Here is a 25,442-nt window from a genome sequence, read left to right on the forward strand (position 1 = left end):
CAATGAACTATGTATCCCTAATAGAGGAGTAGAGTGTACCAAACAAAAAATTAGCTTTTATGGACACATTCTGAAAGAAAGGGTGCTTCTAGAGACCCCTTCTGAAAGAGAGGGCGTTTCTGGAGACAGCTTCAGAAAGAAAGGGTGTTTCTAGAGACAGCTTCTGAAAGAAAGGATGCTTCAATAGACCCCTTCTGATGGAAAGGTTGTACCTAGAGATCCCTTCTGAAAGAAAGGGTGCTTCTAGAGACCCCTTCTGAAAGTAGGAATGCTTCTAGAAATTCCTTATGACAGAAAGGGTACTTCTATAGACCCCTTTTGAAAGAAAGGGTGCATCTGTAGACCCCTTCTAAAAGAAAGGGTGCTTATAGAGCAGTGATGAAAACGAAGAGGGAATTTGTATGGTGAAGGCGATTGCTCATCTTTTTCGTCTATGTTCTAGAGACCTCTTCTGAATGGCAGAGTGCTTCTACAGACCCCTTCTGAAATAAAGGGTTCTTCTATAGACCTTTTCTGAAAGAAAGGGTGCTTCTATCGACCCCTTCTGAAAAAAACGGTGCTTCGATAGACCCCTTCCGAAAGAAAGGATGCTTCTATAGACCCCTTCTGCAAAAAAGGATGCTTCTACAGACCCCCTCTGAAAAAAAGGGTGCTTTTATAGACACCTTCTGAAAGAAAGGGTGCTTCTAGAGACCCCTTCTGAAAGAAAATGTGCTTCTAGAGACCACTTCTGAGAAAAATGGTGCTTCTGTAGACCCTTTCGGAAAGTATCGTTGCTTCTACAGACCCCTTCTGAAAGAAAGGGTGCTTCTATAGACCCCTTCTGAGAGAAAGGTTGCTTCTGTAGACCCTGTCTGAAAGAAAGGGTGCTGCTGGAGACCCCTTCGGAAAGAAAGGGTGCTGCTGGAGACCCCTTCGGAAAGTAGGAGTGAATCTAGAGACCGCTTCTGATAGAAACGGTGCTTCTATAGACCCCTTCTGAAAGAAAAGGTGCTTGTATAGACCCCATCTGAAAGAAAGGGTGCTTCTACAGACTCCCTCTGAACGAAAGGGTGCTTTTATAGACATCTTCTGAAAGAAAGGGTGCCTCTATAGAACCCTTCTGAAAGAAAGGGTGCTCCTATAGACCCCTTCTGAAAGAAAGGGTGCTTCTATAGACCCCTTCTGAAAGAAAAGGTGCTTGTATAGACCCCATCTGAAAGAAAGGGTGCTTCTATAGACCCCTTCTGAAAGAAAGGGTGCTTCTACAGACTCCCTCTGAACGAAAGGGTGCTTTTATAGACATCTTCTGAAAGAAAGGGTGCTTCTATAGACCCCTTCTGAAAGAAAGGGTGCTTCTATAGACCCCTTCTGAAAGAAAGGGTGCTTCTATAGACCCCTTCTGAAAGAAAGGGTGCTTCTAGAGACCCTTTCTGAAAGAAAGGGTGCTTCTAGAGATCCCCTATGAAAGAAAGGGTGCCTCTATAGACCCCTTCCGAAAGAAAAGGTGCTTCTATAGACCCCTTATGAAAGAAAGGGTGCTTCTAGAGACTCTTATGAGAGAAATGGTGCTTCTAGAGACCCCTTCTGAAAGAAAGGGTGCTTCTAGAGACCCCTTCTGAAAGAAAGGTTGCTTCTATAGACCCTTTTTGAAAGAAAGGGTACCTCTAGAGACCCCGTCTGAAAGAAGGGTGCTTCTAGAGACCCCGCCTGAAAGAAAGGGTACCTCTAGAGACCCCTTCTGAAAGAAAGGGTGCTTCTAGAGACCCCGTCTGAAAGAAGGGTGCTTCTAGAGACCCCTTCTGAAAGAAAGGGTACCTCTAGAGACCCCGCCTGAAAGAAGGTTGCTTCTAGAGACCCCGTCTGAAAGAAAGGGTGCTTTTAGAGACCCCGTCTGAAAGAAGGTTGCTTCTATCGACCCCTTCTGAAAGAAACGGTGCTTCGATAGACCCCTTCCGAAAGAAAGGGTGCTTCTATAGACCCCCTCTGAAAGAAAGGGTACCTCTATAGACCCCTTCTGAAAGAAAGAGTGCTTCTAGAGACCCCTTCTGAAAGAAAGAGTGCTTCTCGGCCCCCCTTCTGAAAGAAAGTATGCTTCTAGAGACCCCTTCTGGAACAAAGAGTGCTTCTAGAGACCCCTTCTGAAAGAAAGGGTGCATCTAGAGACCGCTTCTGAAAGAAAGGATGCTTCTATAGACCCCTTCTAAAGGAAAGAATGCTTCTATAGACCCCTTCTGAAAGAAAGGCTGCTTCTATAGACGCCTTCTGATAGAAAGGTTGTTTCTAGAGATCCTATATGAAAGACAGGGTGCTTCTATAGACCCCTTCTGAAAGAAAGGGTGTTTCTATAGACCGCTTCTGAAAGAAAGGGTACTTCTATAGACCCCTTCTGATAGAAAGGTTGCTTCTAGAGACCCCTTCTGATAGAAAGGTTGCTTCTAGAGACCCCTTCTGATAGAAAGGTTGCGTCAAGAGACCCCTTCTGAAAGAAAGGGTGTTTCAGTAGACCCCTTCTGAAAGAAAGGGTGTTTCTAGAGACCCATTCATCTACGTTCATCTATAAAAGAGTGCTTCTATAGACCCCTTTTGAAGGAAAGGGTGCATCTAGAGACCCATTCTGAAAGAAAAGGTGCTTCTAGAGACCCCTTCACAAAGAAAGGGTGGTTCTATAGACCCCCTCTGAAAGAAAGGGTGCTTCTATAGACCCCCTCTGAAAGAAAGGGTGCTTCTATAGACCCCTTTTGAAAGAAAGCGTTCATCCAGAGACCCCTTCTGAAAGAAAGGGTGCTTCTATAGACCCCCTCTGAAAGAAAGGGTGCTTCTATAGACCCCTTCCGAAAGAAAGGCTGCTTCTATAGACCCCTTTCGAAAGAAAGGTTGCTTCTAGAGATCCCTTACGAAAGAAAGGGTGCTTCTAGAGATCCCTTACGAAAGAAAGGGTGCTTCTATAGACCCCTTCTGCAACAAAGGTTGCTTCTAGAGACCCCTTCTGAAAAAAGGGGTGCTTCTATAGACACCTTCTGAAAGAAAGGATGCTCCTAGAGAAAGCTTCTGAAAGAAAGGGTGTTTCTAGACCCCTTCTGAAAGAAAGGGTGCCTAATAGACCCCTTCTGATAGAAAGGTTGCTTCTATAGACACCTTCTGAAAGAAAGGGTGCTTCGATAGACCCCTTCTGAAAGAAAGGGTGCTTCTATAGACCCCTTCTGAAAGAAAGGGTGCTTCGACAGACCCCTTCTGAAAGAAAGGGTGCATCTAGAGACCGTTTCTGAAAGAAAGGGTGCATCTAGAGACCGTTTCTGAAAGAAAGGGTGCATCTAGAGACCGTTTCTGAAAGAAAGGGTGCATCTAGAGACCGTTTCTGAAAGAAAGGGTGCATCTAGAGACCGTTTCTGAAAGAAAGGGTGCATCTAGAGACCGTTTCTGAAAGAAAGGGTGCATCTAGAGACCGTTTCTGAAAGAAAGGGTGCATCTAGAGACCGTTTCTGAAAGAAAGGGTGCATCTAGAGACAGTTTCTGAGAGAAAGGGTGCATCTAGCGACCGTTTCTGAAAGAAAGGGTGCATCTAGAGACCGTATCTGGAAGAAAGGGTGCTTCGATAGATCCCTTCTCTAAGAAAGGGTGCATCGATAGACCCCATCTCAAAGAAAAGGTGCTTCGATAGACCCCTTCTGAAAGAAAGGGTGCTTCTAGAGACCCCTTCTGAAAGAAAGGGTGATTCTATAGACCCCGTTTGAATGAAAGGGTGCATCTAGAGACCTTTCTTGAAAGGTCTGATTCTATAGACCCCGTTTGAATGAAAGGGTGCATCTAGAGACCTTTTAGAAAGAAAGGGAAAGAAAGACCCCTTCTGAAAGAAAATGTGCTTCGATAGACACTTTCTCAAAGAAAGGGTGCTTCGGTAGACCCCTTTTAAAAGAAAAAGTGCATCTAGAGACCGTTTCTGAAAGAAAGGGTGCATCTATAGACCCCTTCTGAAAGAAAGGGTGCTTCGATAGACCCCTTCTGAAAGAAAATGTGCTTCGATAGATTCTTTCTCAAAGAAAGGGTGCTTCGATAGACCCCTCCTCAAAGAAAGGTTGCTTCGATAGACCCCTTCTGAAAGAAAGGGTAATTCTAGAGACCCCTTCTCAAAGAAAAGGTGCTTCTAGAGACCCCTTCTGAAAAAAAGGTCCCTGCTTCTGTAGGTCCCTTTAAAAATTATATTCCCTGTCCTGAAGTTTCCCGCTGTCCTGGTATGAAATGAAAATATGTTATCTTTTACCCAGCTAATCTGCAGATGTTTTGCCATACCCTGCCTTTTTTTGATTTTCTTTTTTGGAAAGAACGGAAACAAGGCGAGACATTGAAATTGTTACTGTAAATATTGAAATATTGATATGCGTTGTTGAGCCCACCACTAAGTCCATGACAAACATGAACAAACAAAAAATATTAAATATCATTAGCAAAAGTTTGGCTTGGTTCCTCATAAAAATGTCTCGAAACAGAATGTTCTGAATCTAAAATTTCATTTCAATATTGGCAAGGAGGAGGAGGAGCGAGTAGCAGGAGAAAGAAAGAAAATATTGCGTGAGTTTGCGTTCAAAGTCTGGTTGGGCGTCTGCAAATTGCCAATATGCAATGGCAGATAATTAGATACTTTGTGTACAGACGGGCAGGGCAGACATACTGACAGACAGTAAGCTCAATACATACTACACCACACACTCCTCATCTGTCTAGACACCAGGAGTTGGCTGTTAGGTGTGCATGTGTATCTTAATACAAGGAGAACTCATAAAAAATGCTAAACTAAATTACTGCTTCTAAATGTATGCATGTCGGATTTTTATCTCAACTGTCTGCTGTTGTCTGCCTGCGCCTTGGAGTTAAGAACGCAAAAAAGGATCAATTTCTTAAAAATCTCCAATTTTTTTCTTTCGTCGATGAGAACAAAATATTGGGTTCGCCTTACATAATGTATGCAATTTATTGGGGGTTTTATTTTGCATTGCAAACGATGTTTTTCTGCATGTTCCAAGGAACTAGATAACCGAGGCGAGGGGAGAGGGAGGAAGAAAAAAGAGCATGTTGTCATAATAAGCGGTTCCTGACAAACTATTTTTTCAGCTTATTCAATCTTTTTAAAGGAAATATTAAACCAATTTTTTTGACTTCGAAATTCGTTCGAATTCTTTCTAATAACAACCTTCAAATACTGGTAGATTGGTAAATACCAAACATTGGCCTCGATTGGCTTTAAAACGACAAAGTACAGGATTTTCTTGGGTCTTCTTTCATTTCATCTGTTTACAATGAACTCTCTTTTGATCAGCTCCGCATGTCGTCGTTTTGGTTCAGTTTCTACTTAATGGCTAATTGAACAAATGTTTTGTATCGGACCATCTAAGTAAGAGCCTGCGAATCTACACTTGTAACTTCTTCGCTCTATATATACCTTTACTTAGAAAGAATTAGGCTTCACGGCCTCTTACGCTTTGCCTGTTCCTGCGAATGCCATATGTACATACATATGTTCTTCTATAGACCCGTTCTGAAAGAAAGGGTGCTTCTACAGACTCCTTCAGAAAAAAGGGTGCTTGTATAGGCCCGTTCTTAAAGAAAGGGTGATTCTATAGACCCCTTTAGAAAGAAAGGGTGCATTTAGAGACCGCTTCTGAAAGAAAGGGTGCTTCTATAGACCCCTTCTAAATGAAAGGGTGCTTCTATAGACCCCTTCTAAATGAAAGGGTGCTTCTATAGAGCCCTTCTGAAAGAAAGTGCACTTCTAAGAGACGCCTTCGGAAAGAAAGGGTGCTTCTAGAGACAGCTTCTGAAAGGAAGGGTGCATCCAGTCTCCTTCTGAAAGGAAGGGTGCATCTAGTCTCCTTCTGAAAGAAAATGTGATTCTATACACCTCTTCTGAAAGAAAGGGTGCTTCTATACACCTCTTCTGAAAGAAAGGGTGCTTCTATACACCTCTTCTGAAAGAAAGGGTGCTTCTATACACCTCTTCTGAAAGAAAGGGTGCTTCTATACACCTCTTCTGAAAGAAAGGGTGCTTCTATACACCTCTTCTGAAAGAAAGGGTGATTCTATACACCTCTTCTGAAAGAAAGGGTGCTTCTATACACCTCTTCTGAAAGAAAGGGTGCTTCTATACACCTCTTCTGAAAGAAAGGGTGCTTCTATACACCTCTTCTGAAAGAAAGGGTGATTCTATACACCTCTTCTGAAAGAAAGGGTGCTTCTATACACCTCTTCTGAAAGAAAGGGTGCTTCTATACACCTCTTCTCAAAGAAAGGGTGCTTCTATACACCTCTTCTGAAAGAAAGGGTGCTTCTATACACCTCTTCTGAAAGAAAGGGTGCTTCTATACACCTCCTCTGAAAGAAAGGGTGCTTCTATACACCTCTTCTGAAAGAAAGGGTGCTTCTATACACCTCTTCTGAAAGAAAGGGTGCTTCTGTACACCTCTTCTGAAAGAAAGGGTGCTTCTATACACCTCTTCTGAAAAAAGGGTGCTTCTATACACCTCTTCTGAAAGAAAGGGTGCTTCTGTACACCTCTTCTGAAAAAAGGGTGCTTCTATACACCTCTTCTGAAAGAAAGGGTGCTTCTATACACCTCTTCTGAAAGAAAGGGTGCTTCTATACACCTCTTCTGAAAGAAAGGGTGCTTCTATACACCTCTTCTGAAAGAAAGGGTGCTTCTGTACACCTCTTCTGAAAGAAAGTGTGCTTCTATACACCTCTTCTGAAAGAAAGGGTGCTTCTATACACCTCTTCTGAAAGAAAGGGTGCTTCTGTACACCTCTTCTGAAAGAAAGGGTGCTTCTATACACCTCTTCTGAAAGAAAGGGTGCTTCTATACACCTCTTCTGAAAGAAAGGGTGCTTCTATACACCTCTTCTGAAAGAAAGGGTGCTTCTATACACCTCTTCTGAAAGAAAGGGTGCTTCTATACACCTCTTCTGAAAGAAAGGGTGCTTCTATACACCTCTTCTGAAAGAAAGGGTGCTTCTGTACACCTCTTCTGAAAGAAAGGGTGCTTCTATACACCTCTTCTGGAAAAAAGGGTGCTTCTATACACCTCTTCTGAAAGAAAGGGTGCTTCTATACACCTCCTCTGAAAGAAAGGGTGCTTCTATACACCTCTTCTGGAAAAAGGGTGCTTCTATACACCTCTTCTGAAAAAAGGGTGCTTCTATACACCTCTTCTGAAAAAAGGGTGCTTCTATACACCTCTTCTGGAAAAAAGGGTGCTTCTATACACCTCTTCTGGAAAAAAGGGTGCTTCTATACACCTCTTCTGGAAAAAAGGGTGCTTCTATACACCTCTTCTGGAAAAAAGGGTGCTTCTATACACCTCTTCTGGAAAAAAGGGTGCTTCTATACACCTCTTCTGGAAAAAAGGGTGCTTCTATACACCTCTTTTGGAAAAAAGGGTGCTTTATGGACCCTTTCTGAAGGAGATGGTGCTTCTATTGGCCCTTCCTTAAAGAAAGGGTGCTTCTATTGACCCTTCCTTAAAGAAAGGGTGCTTCTATAGACCCCTTCTCAAAGAAAATATGCTTCTATAAACCCTTTGGAAGGAAAGGATGCTTCTATAGATCCCTTCTAAAAGAAAAGGTGCTTCTACAGACCCATTCGGAAAGAAAGGGTACTTTTATAGACCCTTTTTGAAAGAGATGGTGCTTCTATAGACCCTTTTTGAAAGAGATGGTGCTTCTATTGACCCTTTCGAAAGAAAGGGTGCTACTATAGACCCCTTCTGAAAGAAAGGGTGCTTCTATAGACCCCTTCTAAAAGAAAATATGCTTCTATAAACCCATTCGGAAAGGGTGCTTCTATAGACCCCTTCTCAAAGAAAAGATGCTTCTATAAACCCATTCGGAAAAAAGGGTGCATCTATAGACCCCTTCTGAAAAAAGGGTGCTTCTATAGATAGCCCCCTTCTGAAAGAATATGTGCTTTGATAACCCCTTTCTTCTACATATGAAAGGCCATTAGGAGTTTTTTTTTGGAAACCTTTAAGATGCCTTTCTTCACTAGAAGAGCTTTAGGAGGTCTTTTTTCTATAGAAAACTTTAAGGAGGTCTTCTAGCTAGACCTCCAAAAGGTCTTCCCTTTAGGAGGTCTTTTTTCTATAGAAAATCTTTATGACTCCTTCTTTTCCTAGAATACATTTGGAAAGTCTTCTATCTATTTTTTGAAGTCTTCCATTTGTAGAAAAATATCATTAGGTGGATTTACATGTATAGAAACCTTTAGGACGTGTTCTATTTATATCAAAGAAGTCATCTATCTAAAGAAAATCTTTAGGAGTACTTCAATCGCTCTACTGTCATATCCTTCAAAAAGACCTTTAAAAGGTATTTATCCACACAAAAATTGTTAAGGGTCTACTAGCTATTGATAAAGTTTGATGCATTTATTTTGCGTTTTTAAATGCAAGTGGAGATCTATACATGTGCTTCAGGAAACTTTCAATCCTCATCCAACCCCCTCCATCCAACTCCCCCTCCCACAAGTCAAACACATATGGTGGACATATGAATATAAATGTGTCTGTCTGCTACTGTCTAACAAATATTTTTTCTCCTTTTCAGCGGACATTTGTTGGATTGTAATTTATTGAACAACGACTACGACGATGACGGTCAATTTAATTTTCTTTGTTCTCCTCCCCAAAAAAGAAAAGAAACGCCAAACACCAAAAAACGAACAGAAATGCAACGAAACAACAAACCCAAACACAAACGACAAAATACGCAAAAACAACAGCAGCAACAATAAACAAAACCACGCCAACTTGTTTGTGCAGTTTTTGTGTCGTTTGGTGTGATCCTATTGTTGTCGCCGTTGGTGTTGTTGTTGTTATTTTTGGATATTTTTCCATAATGAAAGCACAACATGTGCCAGTCAGTCAGTCGGTGTTGGTTGACCTTGATCTTGAAAAATACACACTCACCAAGTTTCAAATTTACACACAGATACATTTTGCACACAAACACACGCACACACTTACTTACATGCGCTACAGAGACAGACATTCAATCCAATCGACAAAATTTTACCACCCAAAAAAACAGGAGCACATCCAAAAGATTGTTTTTTCGGTAAGTTTTACTTACACACGCAAACATGCACACACTTACACTGCCGTTGGAGAGGAAAACGGGGTGTTTCTTCTGCACACAGATATGTCTTTGCAGATACACACAGTTATACACACATACCTACATGTTTCTAGAAGCCCTGTATGTCTGCCACTCAGTCAGCTTAATATGTGGGTATTTATGGTTTTGTTCGAGGAGACGCTGACAAATTCGGTTTACCAAAACAGAAGAAGCACAAGAACAAAGTTCTTCTTCTTCTTCTTTCTCTCTGTACAAAAATATTCTTTGACTTGGTGGTAACAACTCCACCACCTCCTCCTCTGTCGTCTTATTTGCCTTTGTGTGTGTCTGACACAACAGCTGCTTTACTCCTGCCAAGCCGAAATTTATTAAGGGTTAAAGCCTCTGTCGAAAACCATGAGGAGTCTCTCTCCTCTTCCTTCTTAATTGCCATCCAATACTAATTTGTTTTTGTTGTTGTTGCTTAAGTTTTAAGTTTACCTGGAACCATATATAGGCCAAATGCCATTATTCGACAATTTGTTTGCTTTGTTTTTTTTTTTAACTTTAGTTCAGGATCTGTTCTCCTTGGCCTTCTTTACCAAAGAGGAACATAAGAACTGGTTTCAAGCACTTAAGGGGACCAGAGAATGGCTATCAATAAAATGCAACTAAACAAATGTTGTCCTGTCAATCAACCCGAAGCCAATATTAGCCGACAATTAGTAGCCTACTATTGAAGGTATTGAGGTATAATAAACAGTGGGTCTTATTATTCCACATATACAGATTCAGTCAGCATAGCCTACATTAACAAAATCCATAATCCTTCATATAATGCAAGAACACGACTCAGGCGGGGTCATTTGAAACCACCAAGCCCTTTCTAAAAGAAAGAGTGATTCTATAGATTCTGAAAGAAAGGGTGTTTCTATAGATCCCCACTGAAGGGAAGGGTGTTTCTAGACACCTCTTGTGAAAGAAAGGGTTCTTCTAGCGACCCTTCTGAATGAAAGGGTGCTTCTACAGATCCCTATACTGAAAGAAGGTGTGCTTCTAAAAGAAAGAGTGATTCTATAGACCCTGAAAGAAAGGGTGTTTCTGTAGACCCTTTCTGATAAAAAGGATGCTTCTATAGATCTCTGCTGAAAGCAAGGGTGCTTCTATAGATCCCTACTGAAGCAAATGGTGCTTCTATAGATCTAGAAACCTCTTCTGAAAGAAAGGGTGCTTCTAGAGACCTCTTCTGAAAGAAAGGTTGCTTCCAGAGACCACTTCTGAAAGAAAGGGTACTTCTAGTGACCCCTTCTGAAAGAAAGGGTGCTTCTAGAGACCTCTTTTGAAAGAAAGGGTGCTTCTAGAGATCCCTTCCGAAAGAAAGGGTGCTTCTAGAGACCACTGCTGAAAGAAAGGGTGCTTCTAGAGACCACTGCTGAAAGAAAGAGTGCTTCTAGAGACCCCTTCTAAAAGAAAGGGTGTTCTAGAGACCACTTCTGAAAGAAAGGGTGCTTCTAGAGACCACTTCTGAAAGAAAGGGTGCTTCTAGAGACCCCTTCTGAAAGAAAGGGTGCTAATAGGGACTTCTTCTGAAAGAAAGGTTGCTTCTAGAGACCTCTTTTGAAAGAAATGGTGCTTCTAGAGACCTCTTCTGAAAGAAAGGTTGCTTCCAGAGACCACTTCTGAAAGAAAGGGTACTTCTAGTGACCCCTTCTGAAAGAAAGGGTGATTCTAGAGACCTCTTTTGAAAGAAAGGGTGCTTCTAGAGATCCCTTCTGAAAGAAAGGGTGCTTCTAGAGACCACTGCTGAAAGAAAGGGTGCTTCTAGAGACCACTGCTGAAAGAAAGAGTGCTTCTAGAGACCCCTTCTAAAAGAAAGGGTGTTCTAGAGACCACTTCTGAAAGAAAGGGTGTTTCTAGAGACCACTTCTGAAAGAAAGGGTGCTTCTAGAGACCCCTTCTGAAAGAAAGGGTGCTAATAGGGACTTCTTCTGAAAGAAAGGGTGCTTCTAGAGACCTCTTTTGAAAGAAATGGTGCTTCTAGAGATCCCTTCTGAAAGAAAGGGTGCTTCTAGAGACCACTGCTGAAAGAAAGGGTGCTTCTAGAGACCACTTCTGAAAGAAAGCGTACTTCTAGATATCCCTACTGAAAGAAAGGGTGCTTCTAGGGACTTCTTCTGAAAGAAAGGGTGCTTTTAGAGACCACTTCTGAAAGAAAGGGTGCTTTTAGAGACCACTTCTGAAAGAAAGGGTGCTTTTAGAGACCACTTCTGAAAGAAAGGGTGCTTCTAGGGACTTCTTCTGAAAGAAAGGGTGCTTCTGGACACCTCTACTGTAAGAAAGGGTGCTTCTAGAGATCCCTTCTGAAAGAAAGAGTGCTTCTAGATACCCCTTCTAAAAAAGGGTGCCTCTAGAGACCCCTTCTGAAAGATAGGGTACTTCAAGAGACCCTTAGACTTTATATAGACTTTTTCAGATAGACCGTTTCGTAGAGAAAGGGTCCTTCTATAGACCAATTCTAAATGAAAGGGTCCTTCTATAGACCCATTCTAAATGAAAGGGTCCTTCGAAGCACCCTTTCATTCAGAAAAGGTCAATAGAAGTATTCTTTGTTTCAGAAAGGGTCACTAGAAGCACCCTTTCATTCAGAAAAGGTCAATGGAAGCACCATTTCATTCAGAAAAGGTCTATAGAAGCGCATTTTCTTTCAGAAGGGGTCTATAGAAGCACCCTTTGTTTCAAAATGCGTCTATAGAAGCAACCTTTCTTTCAGAAAGGGGGCTTCTAGAGAACCCTTCTGAAAGAAAAGGTGCTTCTGGAGACCCCTTCTGAAAGCAAGGGTGCTTCTAGAGACTTCTTCTGAAAGAAAGGGTGCTTCTAGAGACCCCTTCTGAAAGTAAGGGTGCTTCTAGATACCCCTTCTAAAAAAGGGTGCCTCTAGAGACCCCTTCTGAAAGAAAGAGTGCTTCCAGAGACCCTTAGACTTTATATAGACTTTTTCAGATAGAAAGGGTACGTACTTCTATAGACCCCTTCTAAATGAAAGGGTGCATCCAAAGACCGTTTCGTATATAGACCGTTTCCCAATGAAAGTATCCTTCAAAGCACCCTTTCATTCAGAAAAGGTCAATAAAAGTATTCTTTGTTTCAGGAAGGATCACTAGGAGCACCCTTTGTTTCAGAAAGGGTCACTAGAAGCCCCCTTTCATTCAGAAAAGGTCAATAGAAGCACCCTTTCATTCAGAAAAGGTCAATAGAAGCGCATTTTCTTTCAGAAGGGGTCTATACAAGCACCCTTTGTTTCAAAATGCGTCTATAGAAGCAACATTTCTTCAGAAAGGGGTCTATGGAAGCATAATTTCCTTCAGCAAGGGTCCGTAGAAGCATCTTTTACTTCAGCAAAGGTCTATTGAAGCTTGCTTTCTTTAGGAAAGGGTCTATAGAAGGTGAAGAAAGGGTGCTCCTATAGACCCTTTCCTAACGAAAGCAACCTTCTATTGACCTTTTCTGAAATGAAGGGTGCTTCCATAGACCCTTTCTGAAACAAAAAGTGTTTCTATGAACCTTTTCTGAAAAAGACGCTGCTCCTATAGACCTTTTTTTATAGATAGGCGGCATCTATAGACCCCTCCTAATATAAAGTAACGATTTCAATTCCATCTGGGGGTGGAACAGAGGAAAGTTATAGAGATTAACAGTTCCAGAGGTATTACCCCACCTTGGGGAACTCCCTGTTTTATACTACGGGACTTCGACTGTTTGTTTCAGAGTTCCACGAACGACGTTTCAAACTTAACCGGAGAGTAGTCTTTTCGAAGTCCTCAAACAGCGTGGAGCGCTTAAAGATAGTATCAAAGTCGAGCACAGATAACACCGTCATCTATCGCACGGTTTGATCTGGTAAAGTCTTCGACTAATATGTGTGGAGATAGCGTGCAGATTTATGCAACTGCATAGCTATTTCCGATGCTGAGGAGAAGTAAAGTCTCAGTTCGATTCACCTTTGCTGGCGTCCTAATCTGGCCTCGGAAGCGGAGCCAGCCTAGCCACTTACCAGACTTCGACAGTTTGAATACTCAACACCCAGCCCTTCCATCTATTTCAGCTGGACCTATAGCCTGGGCTTGAAACTTTGGATGAGTTAACGTTCCTAATGACATTTGCAACACCATCCATTGTGGATCGTGGTGGTTCCTCCTCGGCGGGAAGAGATTTAATGCTCCGTAGTACTACTAACTTTGCCCTGTTACTACCGAGGTGGTCGACAAACTGTCGATTAAAATAACTTGGACATCTCATTGGATCAATCAGCGTAACTTCGCTAAACTGAGGTCCTGTTTCCCTTTCTCTCCAGGGTTCGAAAGCGACTTAACCGTTGACCACAATTCACTAATTGCGGCTCTTCAGATAATCTAGCCACTTGTTCCGCTTGTGCTTACAGACCAACCCATTAACATCCAGTGTGATATGCCTAACTCTGGGGTCAGTAGCGTCGGGTCGACGAAGATCATCACGCTCATTCGCTAGTTCCGCCGCCTCTGATGGGAAATTTGTTCTTACTTTGGGTATTTGACCATCAGGTATATAGCGAGCAGCTGCAACTGGGATGAGGCCTCTGATTCGGTGATTTGCGAAATCTCTGGAACTAGGCTCCTATAATTGATGAAATAACGGCATTCAGAGGTGATGACCCAAAAGAAGCTGCTGATCGCCAAATGACGTCATTTGTCAGAAAAGACGTACTTCATCAAAATTTTTTTAATGTTTGTGGGGTAACCATTGTAGGGCATTACATGACCAATACCAACCAATACCAACCTTCTTCTTACCTTCCTATTGCTTCTTCGTATTAACTTCTCATTTCGTTCCGACTATCTCTCATTGCAAACAAATAATGAAACTTCCTGTTGATAATCATTAGAAAATGCAACATTGTTGCAGAACAACAAAACTTCAACACAAAATTCCATTATTTTTTTTATCTAATTAGTTTTCAGTAGCCACATATTTTGGCCAGGAGCAAAATATTCGCCAAATGACGACACGTGAATGCAATTTTCTTTGAAGACGAACAAAAACAAAAAATAAAACATTAATGCGTAATTTCTTTATCTTAATTTTTTTTTTCGAAAAAAATGTCTACTTAGAATAAATATGTAGTTGTTTTTTTTTTTTTTTTTGAATGGTTTCCAAAAATAATAAATTATCCTCTGTTTTGCTGTCTACATCTTTTTGCTGTTGTTGTTGTTCCTGATAAAAATTTAAGCAAACAATTAAAAATTGATTGGATATTTTGTTGTTGTTCTTCTTCTTTATTGACGATTTTTATTTCATGTCTCAAATTTATCAAAGATGTAAAGAAAGTCAAGTGAAGATAAAAGTTAATTTGGCTGAATTAATGAGTTTTTGCAAAAAAAAAATGTTGTTTTTGTAATTCATTGGAAATTGATAAAAATCAGGGTGGGCACTAGCCTTTTCAGGAGAGGCTTTATAAAAAAAACTGGAACAATTAGGATAGAGAATAGAAACAAAAATGTTAAGTTACCATTTAAATTTAAGCAATTTTAGAAAAATTTGTAATGATTCATCAAATTATGTTTCATATGCCCATTATCTCAAAAATATTCCAAGTCAAACATACTCTCCGTTTCCATTTTATTTGCGTTTAGAAAGACACATAGAATGTCAAAACTACCCCCCTTTCTTTCCCACACTGCACAAAGGCCTGTTTGTTTAAGGCTAGATCAACATCCTCGATAGTATAGTGGTTAGTATCCCCGCCTGTCACGCGGGAGACCGGGGTTCAATTCCCCGTCGGGGAGAGAATTAAAGTTTTTTTTATTTTTAAATGTTTCATTTTTTAATTATTTTATGTTTTTTATTTTATATATTTACTTTCTATTTTTATATTTTAATATTTTTTATTTTTTTTTTATTTTTTATATATTTTTATATTTATATTTTTTTATATTTTTTATATTTATTATATTTTTTATATTTTTATATTTTTGTATTTTTATATTTTTATATTTTTGTATTTTTATATTTTTTATTTTTTTATATTCTTTATATTTTTATATTTTTTATATTTTATTATTTTTTATTTTTATATTTTTATATTTGTATATTTTTATATTTGTATATTTTTATATTTTTACATTTTTATATTTTAATATTTTTTATATTTTTACGTTTTTATATTTTTATATTTGTTATATTTTTAATTTTTTATATTTTTTAATTTTTATATTTTAATAATTTAATAATTTAATATTTTAATATTTTTGTATTTTTATATTTTTTATATTTGTTATATGTTTTATATTTTTTTTATTTTTATATTTTTTACATTTTTTATATTTTAATATTTTTTATATTTTTTTATATTTTTATATTTATATATTTTTATATTTTAATAATTTAATAATTTAATATTTTAATATTTTTTCTTTTTATATTTTTTTATTTTTATATTTTTTAATTTTTATATTTCAATAATTTAATATTTTTGTATTTTTTTCTTTTTATATTTTTTATATTTGTTACATTTTTTATATATTTTTATATTTTTTATTATTTTTTATATTTTTATATTTTAATAATTTAATAATTTAATATTTTTGTATTTTTTTTTTCTTATTATATTTTTATATTTGTTATATATTTTTATATTTATATTTTCATATTTTAAAATTTTTATATTTTAATTATTTAATATTTTAATATTTTCGTATTTTTTTTTTCTTTTTATATTTTTTACATTTTTTATATTTTAATATTTTTTATATTTTTTTATATTTTTTATATTTTTATATTTTTTTATATTTTTTATACTTTTTATATTTTTTATATTTTTTTTATATTTTATATTTTTTACAAGCTTTCCGAGAAGCAGAGGTGTAATAACTTATTAACGGAGCGATATATTGAGCCCACAACAATCGAAGCCACGACTCTAGACAAGGCGGATTCGAATGTCCGAAATATTTGTGTAAGGATATTCTCCAAGAGAATATTCCCTTGAGGATACTCTTTCAGAGGATACTCTCCCAAAGGATATTCTTTCAGGGGATATTTCCTCCATAAAGAAGCACAACCCCTGACTCTGTGTAGGTTTTTCAGCTCAATAATCCTAATTTCTATACCTCGAGTTTTTAAGCTAGCGAGAATATATGAATACACTTTGATCATGGTTTTGGACCTCATCGAAATATTGGGTTCCAAAACCCAAGTATATTTAGACGAATTCAGGCAATTTGGGGTCATTCAGCCCTTCTGTTCTGGTGCTAGCTGGTGCTAACGATATTGTTCGGACGGTTCAACTGATTTGATTTAAACTTTTCACTCCGTAATATTTTGTCCAAACTTAGATCAAGTTCGAAAATATGCCTAATCAATTCAATCCTATGGGTATTTCCACGCAGAGTTCAACATTTTTCGCTGAAATGGTGCGCACGATAACTCTCGAAGGTAGCAACCGATTTTGTCGAAGCTTGGATCATCTTCGAAACATAGATAGGGTTCGAATATGGCCTATATTGAACTTTTCCCACCTTTGGGTACCTCCCACACAAAGTTTCAAAGTTTTGCACAAAATTGCAATCTAAGGCCAGCTCTTGGATCATTTTGAAGTTTGTACAACTGGTAGTCCTCATGGGCCTTTTTATAACCTTAACTTTTTTCGGGGACAAGTCTATGCTAATTAGTTTAAGTTCGAAGATGGCCCATATCGGTCCACTCCACAAATGTAAAAAATGTTCGGTAAAATTGTGCACACCATAACTCTCTAAGGGAGTAACCGAATTGATCATAATTTTGCATATGATAATATTACTTCCAGGAATAAATCGAGTTCGAATATGGACTACTAGCATGTGCCCGCTACTTCGTTAGCAGAAGTGACACAATTATAAAGAAAATCTCAACATTAAAACTATTTTTTTAATAGAAGTTATTTTTGTTATTTCTGACCGATTTCTGAATTTAATGCCCTAATTTTGTCTTCAACAGCAACTCATATGTACAACAAACCAAACTTTATTGAAAGAATTTTTGTTTTAATTTGAAATTGAAAATCAAAATTTTTACAAATTGATCGTTTGTAATCATTTTTTGTCTAACTGGATTTTAACGAAAGAAAATCTTTTGTGCGACACCTGTTATGTGAAAACAAAATTATATAGCTTATAGCAAAATTTTATAGCTTACTTGAAGTTTATACCATTATCACCAACTGCGACATCTGTTGCAATGGAAAATAACAACCTTCATTGTCTTTCCAATATATATTGGTTTACGATAAAATAAATGCGCCTAGAAGTGAACTACAAAATTTGAAATTGTTTGTGATATTTTACGGTATTGAGAAATTATAGAATTTAATTTGACAAATGTGTTGCCAATTAAGTACATAAGTAAGTAATAACAGTGAATTATAAGGATTTTTGTTATTGTTATTTTTTGTGGTTCCAGGACGAATTTTGCAAAACTTGGCCTTATCTCTCACATTTGCACCAACAGTGATCTACTGGTAAAATTTCAAGCTCCTAGCTTTAGCCGTTTTAGCTGGGCGTTGATGATGAGTCAGTCAGTCAGTCACTTATCACCAAACTCAAATATATAATAGATAGATATCCTTCGGGTATCTCCCACACGAAATTCGGATAAAGTGAAGTTTAAGAGCTCCTCTCGGATCGTTTTACGACGGTACAATTTTTCGGGGTCAAGTCCATACTTCCAGAGGTAGTGACATGAAAGCTCTAGAAAGCCCTGCCGACACCAACTAACATGGCAAATTCGCAAAGATAACTCTCGCAGGGAGTTTCTAATTGGTCCAAAGTTTGCACATCGTATTATTTCTTCCAGCCATGTATCAGGTTGGAATATGGATTATATCGGTCACGTCATTCGTGTACTTTTTAGAAAGTGCATTTTAATAGCTTGTCTTGGATCGATTTGAATTTCTTTCCAAAAAGTTCTTCTTGCGGACCCTGTTACGACGGCGCAGTTTTTTGGGGGAAGTCTACAGTTCGTGAGAAATTACCCCAAAAACTCAAAAACCCATATAGACGTCAGAAGGAAGTATAGTGTTTTGCTTCATTTCTTCAGGTCCGCGGCTGAGGGTACATCTCTGTCGATAACGCTGACTGATACGTTCTTACTTGTTTCTGTTAGTGCAAGTCCGTAGTTCCTGATATAATTATTCTAAATCTTTAAAAACTCTACGGCCATCAAATATAATATTATTTGGGTAAATAAAATTTAGTTTGAAATAAAAATTTTGTTTTTCTGTCAAACAGAAAATCAAAAAGAATGCCAGAAAGGCAGTTTAACCACGTGGACTAAAAAACCCCCCAAATATCAAAATTATGCTGTCACTATATATGAGAGATTTACCAAAATATGGACCAAAATTTGTCATATTTTAACTTGCCACGTATTCAAAAAAGGTAATTTTATTCATGGTCAGTTAAAGTTTGCTAAGGTGCTGTGTTTTCGCATCTATTGGATGATTTTAGTTTATGTAGTTTATACCCACATATTGGTAAATACCTGGGTGTTTACCATTTCCCATATCTTACTTACTTAGCTGGCCCATTACAAAACATTTGTTCCATAGTCCGAACTAAGAAAATATCTCCAATCTCTCTCTGTTTAGTGCATCGCTTTCTGGAATACCTCGCCTTGTCATCTCTTCATCCACTTGTTTGTGCCATATATTCTTTGGCCTGCCAATTCTGCGTGCACCGCCATGTGGCTCGAATTTATACGCCTTTTTAGCGGGTTCATCATCGCTCATTCTTATTATATGGCCTAGCCAACGCAATCGCTGAACCTCGATGCGTTTAACTATATTACAACTCTTGGTTCATACGACGTCGATATTCACCGTCAACGTCGAAGAATTTTTCTCTCATACACGCCAAGCACTGCCTTGTCTGCTTGCGCAAGTACCCAGGCTTCAGAACCATACATTAGCACAGGCCGTATCGGTGTTTTGTAAAGCGTTGTTTTTGTTTGACGAGATGTGGCCTCGTTTTTAAACTGCCTGCTTAAGCCAAAGTAGCATTTGTTGGGCAACACAATTCTTCTTTTTATTTCACAACTGATGTCGTTTGTTGTGTTTACGGCGGTGCCAAGGTTTACGAAGTCTTTTACTACCTTAAAATTATAGGAACCAACTTCAACAGTGCGATCTCAATGGACGCATTGCGCGTCGACATCATCAACTTGGTCTTCTCGCCGTTTACCGTCAGACCCACTTTAGTAGATTCTCCTTCGACCTTACCTTCATAAAGGTACACGCAGAGAAAAAATATTTTTCGCTTTTGTTGGAACAAAAATATATGTTTTGGTTCCAAAAATGAATTTGTTTTGTTCAAACATTGTAATCCAAATCCAAAAATACCATCTTTTGTTCCAAACATAGAAAACAAAAACAACTTTCGAATTTCCGCAATATTGTTAAAATCGTTAACAATACCGATTGTAGGAACTATCATAATCTAATTTTGTTTACAAAAAGTATTGTCAATACACAAGAACCCACCACAACATAAGGAATAATTAAACACCATAACAAACATGAAAAGGAAAGAAGAATGAAACAAAACAGAAACAAATAAAAACAAGAGTCTCACAAGTACATACACACAAAAACAAAGGTAAAGGCAGCATGTCATACAAACACACCACAACTCACCAAAATTGTTTTTTCAACACGGCATCGAATAGCGAGAGAAGAGAAACAAATTTTCGAAGAAAAGAGAGAAATATTGTTCAGTTGACACAAACTATTTTTGGATTTAGAATACTACATGAGGAATCCAACAATATGTTAACAATACATATTTTGCTCTTGGAATATTGTTGGATCAAACATATTTTTTTCTCTGCGTGTATGCTAATGACCTGGTTATTGTAACTTCTGCTTTACAATAATTTCCTATTTGAAAAGAAGGAACCCTCATCTTGAGCCATGTGCGGAACAACAATTCCACAAAGTAGTCAATACAATTTGAAAATTTTCCCCCGAGTCCTGCTCGATGGAAGTCTCAATTATGAAAGAAGAAAGTTCGATGTCTTTTTAATGAAAGTATTGGCCTTAACCTCAGACGGCAAAAAAGGCAACCCATCCGAACCATTTCTGTATTCCTTTGGGCTTTAAGTTATTTTCCATAAAGAAAACCGACAACAACAATGTAACAAAAATACACGAAAAGAGAAAACCTTAAAATGGACAACAAAGCTAACTATGCAGCCAACCATTCACACAGACGTATATAGGTTTGTATGTACTCCGCAAACAGCTTCTAAATATATACATCAATAAATATGTATTAAAAATTTTATATAGAACTTTTTTTTTGCTGGTTGGGTACTACGCCTTACATCCTGCGCGTGTTCAAGCAACAGCACACCCAAAACCCATTAATTTGCCAAATAACAATAAAACAGCCAAAGAAGAGGAGCAGCAACAGGGGTCTCAAACGATGTTGTTGCAAAAATAAATATAAAATTCATGCCATTTCCATGACGAACCAAGCGACGAAACGCCAGACCCTACAAACAAGCTATCATCAGAATCCTAGTAAAAACAACGAGTTTTACAATAACAAAATCCACAAAATGTGGGCGATAGCCTGCCTAAGTCCATAACAAAGTAAAGTATGGCAAATGCCACACACAGTACATGCCGGCAACACCTTGCCACTTCTTCTGCACCAACAAAGGAATTAAAACTGCAGGAGGGTGTACATAAGAGAGCAACGCAAATAGAAGACAGCAAATCCCCGCTATTTGCCTGGCATCAAAGTGCACAAATAAAACAAAACAAAAAAACATTTCAACAAGAAAAAGGTCGTTGCGTTATATGTCAAGGTGTTGAGCTGGAGGTGGAAGAGGAGGAGGAGTGAGAGGAGGCTGAAGTGTACATGCTACTGATTTTCCCAGGCATTCATTTATTTACCTTCCCAACTCCCATTCATGGCCCCACAAACAGCCACTGAACAACAACAAAAACCCCACATTGTGCAAGTTCAAGCACTTTTTTCGGTAGATTTCTTCAAAGAAGACAACAAACGTGATGACATAGACGTCTGTCTGGTGACCTTCAACTTTTCCACAATAATAAATTTGTAATGGTATTTTGTATATGTTTGTGTGTATGTATTTATGGAGCCCAAGGATGTTGAAATATATAGTCCCCCAGTTTATATACCTCCATACATATATATGTATGTATACACAGGAATTCTAGAAAGTACATCAACACTCACACAAGTGCAAAATATCTCAATCAGGCCATTCGTGTTTACGGAATGCCAGACTTTCTTTGTTCCTCCACACGACGACCGGCAGCAGCAGCTCATCGTCCTTGACGATATTAAATTTGTTATAACGACGACGACGGCGACAATGTTTTTTTCCGAAAACATTTTTTGGAAAAGGTCTTTATCCTGTGGGTGTTGTGGGGTGAAATGCTTGGTTGGTGGTTTACTTTAACTTTGACATTTGCCGAAAATGTTCTTATTGCTTTGGTAACCACCAGAACAAGAAGGAAAGGAAAGATGTATTTGAAATACTGCTTGCTATTCCAAAAGAAAATTTAATTTAATAGAGAAGCAACACTTGAAGCCATAAACCCACCAATTAAGCAACAGATGGAGCCCTACTTCATCAAAAGTTACATTAAAAGCTTTTCCATATAAAAAGCTCATGTGTTTTTGTGGCACTCGCGACATCTGTTGGCTTATTGTTGTATTAACAAAATAAGGTATTTGTCAATGGGTGGTGGTTGGCATCACGATAAGGTAGAAGTATGAGTTTTTTACACCGTTGTTTAACATCCTCGATAGTATAGTGGTCAGTATCCCCGCCTGTCACGCGGGAGACCGGGGTTCAATTCCCCGTCGGGGAGAACTAAATTCTTTTTTTTGTTTTCATTCAACAAAATATTCTTTGTCTTCATTTTTATACTCCATGAATGAAATAGGGTTTAGTAGAAATTCTTAACCGGAAAATGTTCATATATTAACCGAAGACAATCGCTGCTTCGTTGCATTTATATGCATTCGCCTGTATTATTGTACATTTTTGTCAACAATTGTGAACAGGTAGAAAGGTAGAAGTATGGGATTGCATACAGCAGGTTTCAACATCCTCGATAGTATAGTGGTTAGTATCCCCGCCTGTCACGCGGGAGACCGGGGTTCAATTCCCCGTCGGGGAGAATTAAACATTTTTTTAATTTCTATTTTTTTATTTTATTTTCGACACATTAATTATACCCTCAGCCTTTAGGCTAAAGAGGGTATTTACACTTTGATACGACCAAAAATGTGCCTCATCGAAATAATGGTTTTAGACCCCAAGTATGTTTGTACGATATCCGTTTCAGACAATTTTGAGTAGATCTAGCAATGTCCGTCCGTCTGTCTGTCTGTCTGGCTGGCTGGTGCGCACGATAACTCTCGAACGGATCAATCGATTCGGTTCAAATTTTGGGTATCGAAATATTTTGTCCAGATTCGATTTAAGTTCGAAGATGGGCCATATAGGTCCACTCCTTCAGGTACCTCCCCCACAAATGTTCAAAAATTGTCGCAAAACTTGTGCGCACGATAACTCTTGTAGGGAATAACCGATTTGGTCCATACTTTGCACATCGTGTAATTTCTACCAAACTTAGATGAGGTTCCAATATGGACTCAATCGGTCTACTACTTCGGGTACCTCCCACACAAAATTTCGGAAAAGTTCAGTTTAGGACCTGGTCTCGAATCGCTTTGATTTTTGTTTACGCAAGTTGTATTCGCTGTCCTCTATACGACGCTGTAAGTTTCATTAGGGGCAAGTCCATACTTCCTGAGAAAATAGCCTGAAAGTTACAAAAAAACCCTACAACACCGTGTGTAGAGGTTGGAGCGCAAGATAACTCTCGAACGGATCTGCCGATTCGGTCCAAAATTTGGCTTTCGTAATATTTTGCCCAAACTTATTTCAAGTTCAAAGATGGATTATATCGGTCCACTCCTTCCGGTACCTCCCCCACAAAAGTTCGAAAATGTTCGGAAAATTTGTGAGTACGATAACTCTTGAAGGAAGTAACCGATTTGGTCCATACTTTTCACATTATGAAATTTCTACCAGACTTAGATGAGGTTACAATATGGAGTCAATCGTTAAACTCCTTCGAGTGCTTCCCACACAAAATTTCGGAAAAGTTCAGATTAGGACCTGCTCTCGAATCGCCTTGGTTTTTGTTGTAGCATCTTGTATTCACTGTCCCCCATACGAAGGTACAAGTTTCCTCAGGGGCAAGTCCATACTTCCTGAAAAAATAGCCCGAAGGGTGTAAAAACCCACTATTGCACCCCCATTGTCTATGTCGGCCCATTCCTTTAAGTACCTTTTCTGCAAAATTTTTGAACTTTTATCATAATCAACATTTTTGTGGGTTCATACGACCAAAATTTTGAAACCCCCTAAATACATAAGTTTTTTTGTGAAAAAAGTGTTTAAATTTGCACAGGCTGAGGGTATATCTCTGTCGGCAAAGCCGACTGATACTTTTTTACTTGTTTTTTATACCCTCAGCATTTATGCTAACGAGGATATAAACACTTTCATGCGGGCAAAATGTGCCTCATCGAAATAATGGTTTTAGACCCCAAGTATGTTTGGACGAAATGTGTTTCAGACAATTTGGAGTTGATTTAGCAATGTCCGTCCGTCTGTCTGGCTGGCTGGTGCGCACGATAACTCTCGAACGGATGAGCCGATTGGGTTCAAAGTTTGTCTTTCGTAATATGTTGTCCAAACTTAGTTTAAGTTCGAAGATGGGTTATATCGGTCCTCTCCTTCCGGTACCTCCCACACAAAAGTTCGAAAATGTTCGGAACATTTGTGCGCACGATAACTCCTAACTTTGTACATCGTGAAATTTCTACCAGACTTAGATAAGGTTCTAATAAGTACTCAATCGGTCCACTCCTTCACGTTCCTCCCACACAAAATTTCGGAAAAGTTCAGTTTAGAAGCAGCTCTGGAATCGCTTCGGTTTTTGTTGTAACATATTGTATTCATCGCCCTCATATTACGGTACAAGTTTTATCTGGGGCAAGTCCAAACTTCCTGAGAAAATAGCCTGAAAGATGCAAAAAGCCCCTATGACACCGTGTGTAGTGGTTGGAGCGCAAGTTAACTCTAGAACGGATTTGCCGATTCGGTCCAAAATTTGGCCTTCGTAATATTTTGTTCAAACTGAGTTTTAAGTTCGAAGATAATCCAAATCGGTCCACTCCTTCAGGTACCTACCCCACAAAAGTTCAAAAATGTTCGGAAAGCATGTGGCCACGATAACACTTGAAGAGAGTGACCGATTTGGTCCTTACTTTACACATCCTAATATATTTACTAGATATAGATCAGGATTGAATATGGACTATATTTGTTCACTCCATCGGGTACCTCCCACACACAATTTCGGATAAGTTCACTTTAAGACCTGGTCTCGAATCACTTTGATTTTTGTTGAAGCGATTTGCATTCGCTACCTCCATTACGACGGTAAAAGTTTTTTCAGGGGTAAGACCATATTAGGAAAACAGCCAGAAAGGTGTAAAAAATCCCTATGTCACCATATGTGGCGGTCGGAGAGCACGATAACTCTCGAACTGTTCAACCGATTTGGCCCAACATTTGGTCTTCGTCATATTATATCCAAACTTAGTTTCATGGGGCAATACCGGTCCACAACATCCAGTACTTCTCCCCAATATTTAAAAAATGTCACTAAAATGCTAGGACGATATCACTTGAATGGGGCAACCAATTTGGTCCAAACTTTGGATCTCCAAATATGTTGTCAAAATTTAGTTTAACTTCTAAAATGGCCCATATCGGTCCACCCTAAGGGTACCTCCCCCTCAAAGGTTCAACATTTGTGTCTTAGTTCAGTTAATTCCTAATCCACATTTTTGTCGGCAAGTTCAAATGTCCAAAAGGGGCCATAAAATTCTGAAGAGACCTTAAATACATTCGATCTGTTCGTAGGTGAAAGCTTCACTTCACATTGGCTGAGGGTATATATATGTCGGCAAAGCCGACTGACACTTTTTTACTTGTTCTTCTTTTAATTCACTGTTTTTAATTTTTTTTTTTTGTAAGCTTTCGTTTTTTCTTTTGATTTTGTTTATTTATTTCTTCATTGCCAAATAATCGACAATGAAATGCCGACAAATTAGTTCTACCATTTTTTTACCCGAAGAAATTTGTCTGGTAGCCTGTGGTACAAGAGAAAGCCATTTTTGCAGGGTGTAAAAGCCAGCATCTACAAACTTCAGCATTAGCTGTACACTTCAA

General features: G+C 38.6%; 1 protein-coding gene and 3 non-coding genes across 5 annotated transcripts in view; 3 read left to right on the plus strand and 1 right to left on the minus strand.

Moving 5' to 3' along the window:
* The window catches only part of EcR (Ecdysone receptor), a 276,657-nt gene that overhangs the window by 184,657 nt on the left and 66,558 nt on the right, over positions 1–25,442 (minus strand). The window lies entirely within an intron of this gene.
* On the plus strand, positions 14,828–14,899 carry TRNAD-GUC (transfer RNA aspartic acid (anticodon GUC)). The gene has a single exon. It is a non-coding gene; the product is annotated as a tRNA-Asp (tRNA).
* On the plus strand, positions 21,925–21,996 carry TRNAD-GUC (transfer RNA aspartic acid (anticodon GUC)). The gene has a single exon. It is a non-coding gene; the product is annotated as a tRNA-Asp (tRNA).
* Positions 22,237–22,308, plus strand: TRNAD-GUC (transfer RNA aspartic acid (anticodon GUC)). Its single transcript has one exon. It is a non-coding gene; the product is annotated as a tRNA-Asp (tRNA).

This window comes from Musca autumnalis, unplaced genomic scaffold, assembly GCF_047663935.1.
Source record: "Musca autumnalis isolate F117 unplaced genomic scaffold, ASM4766393v1 scaffold_5, whole genome shotgun sequence".
NCBI classification, from domain to species: domain Eukaryota; kingdom Metazoa; phylum Arthropoda; class Insecta; order Diptera; family Muscidae; genus Musca; species Musca autumnalis.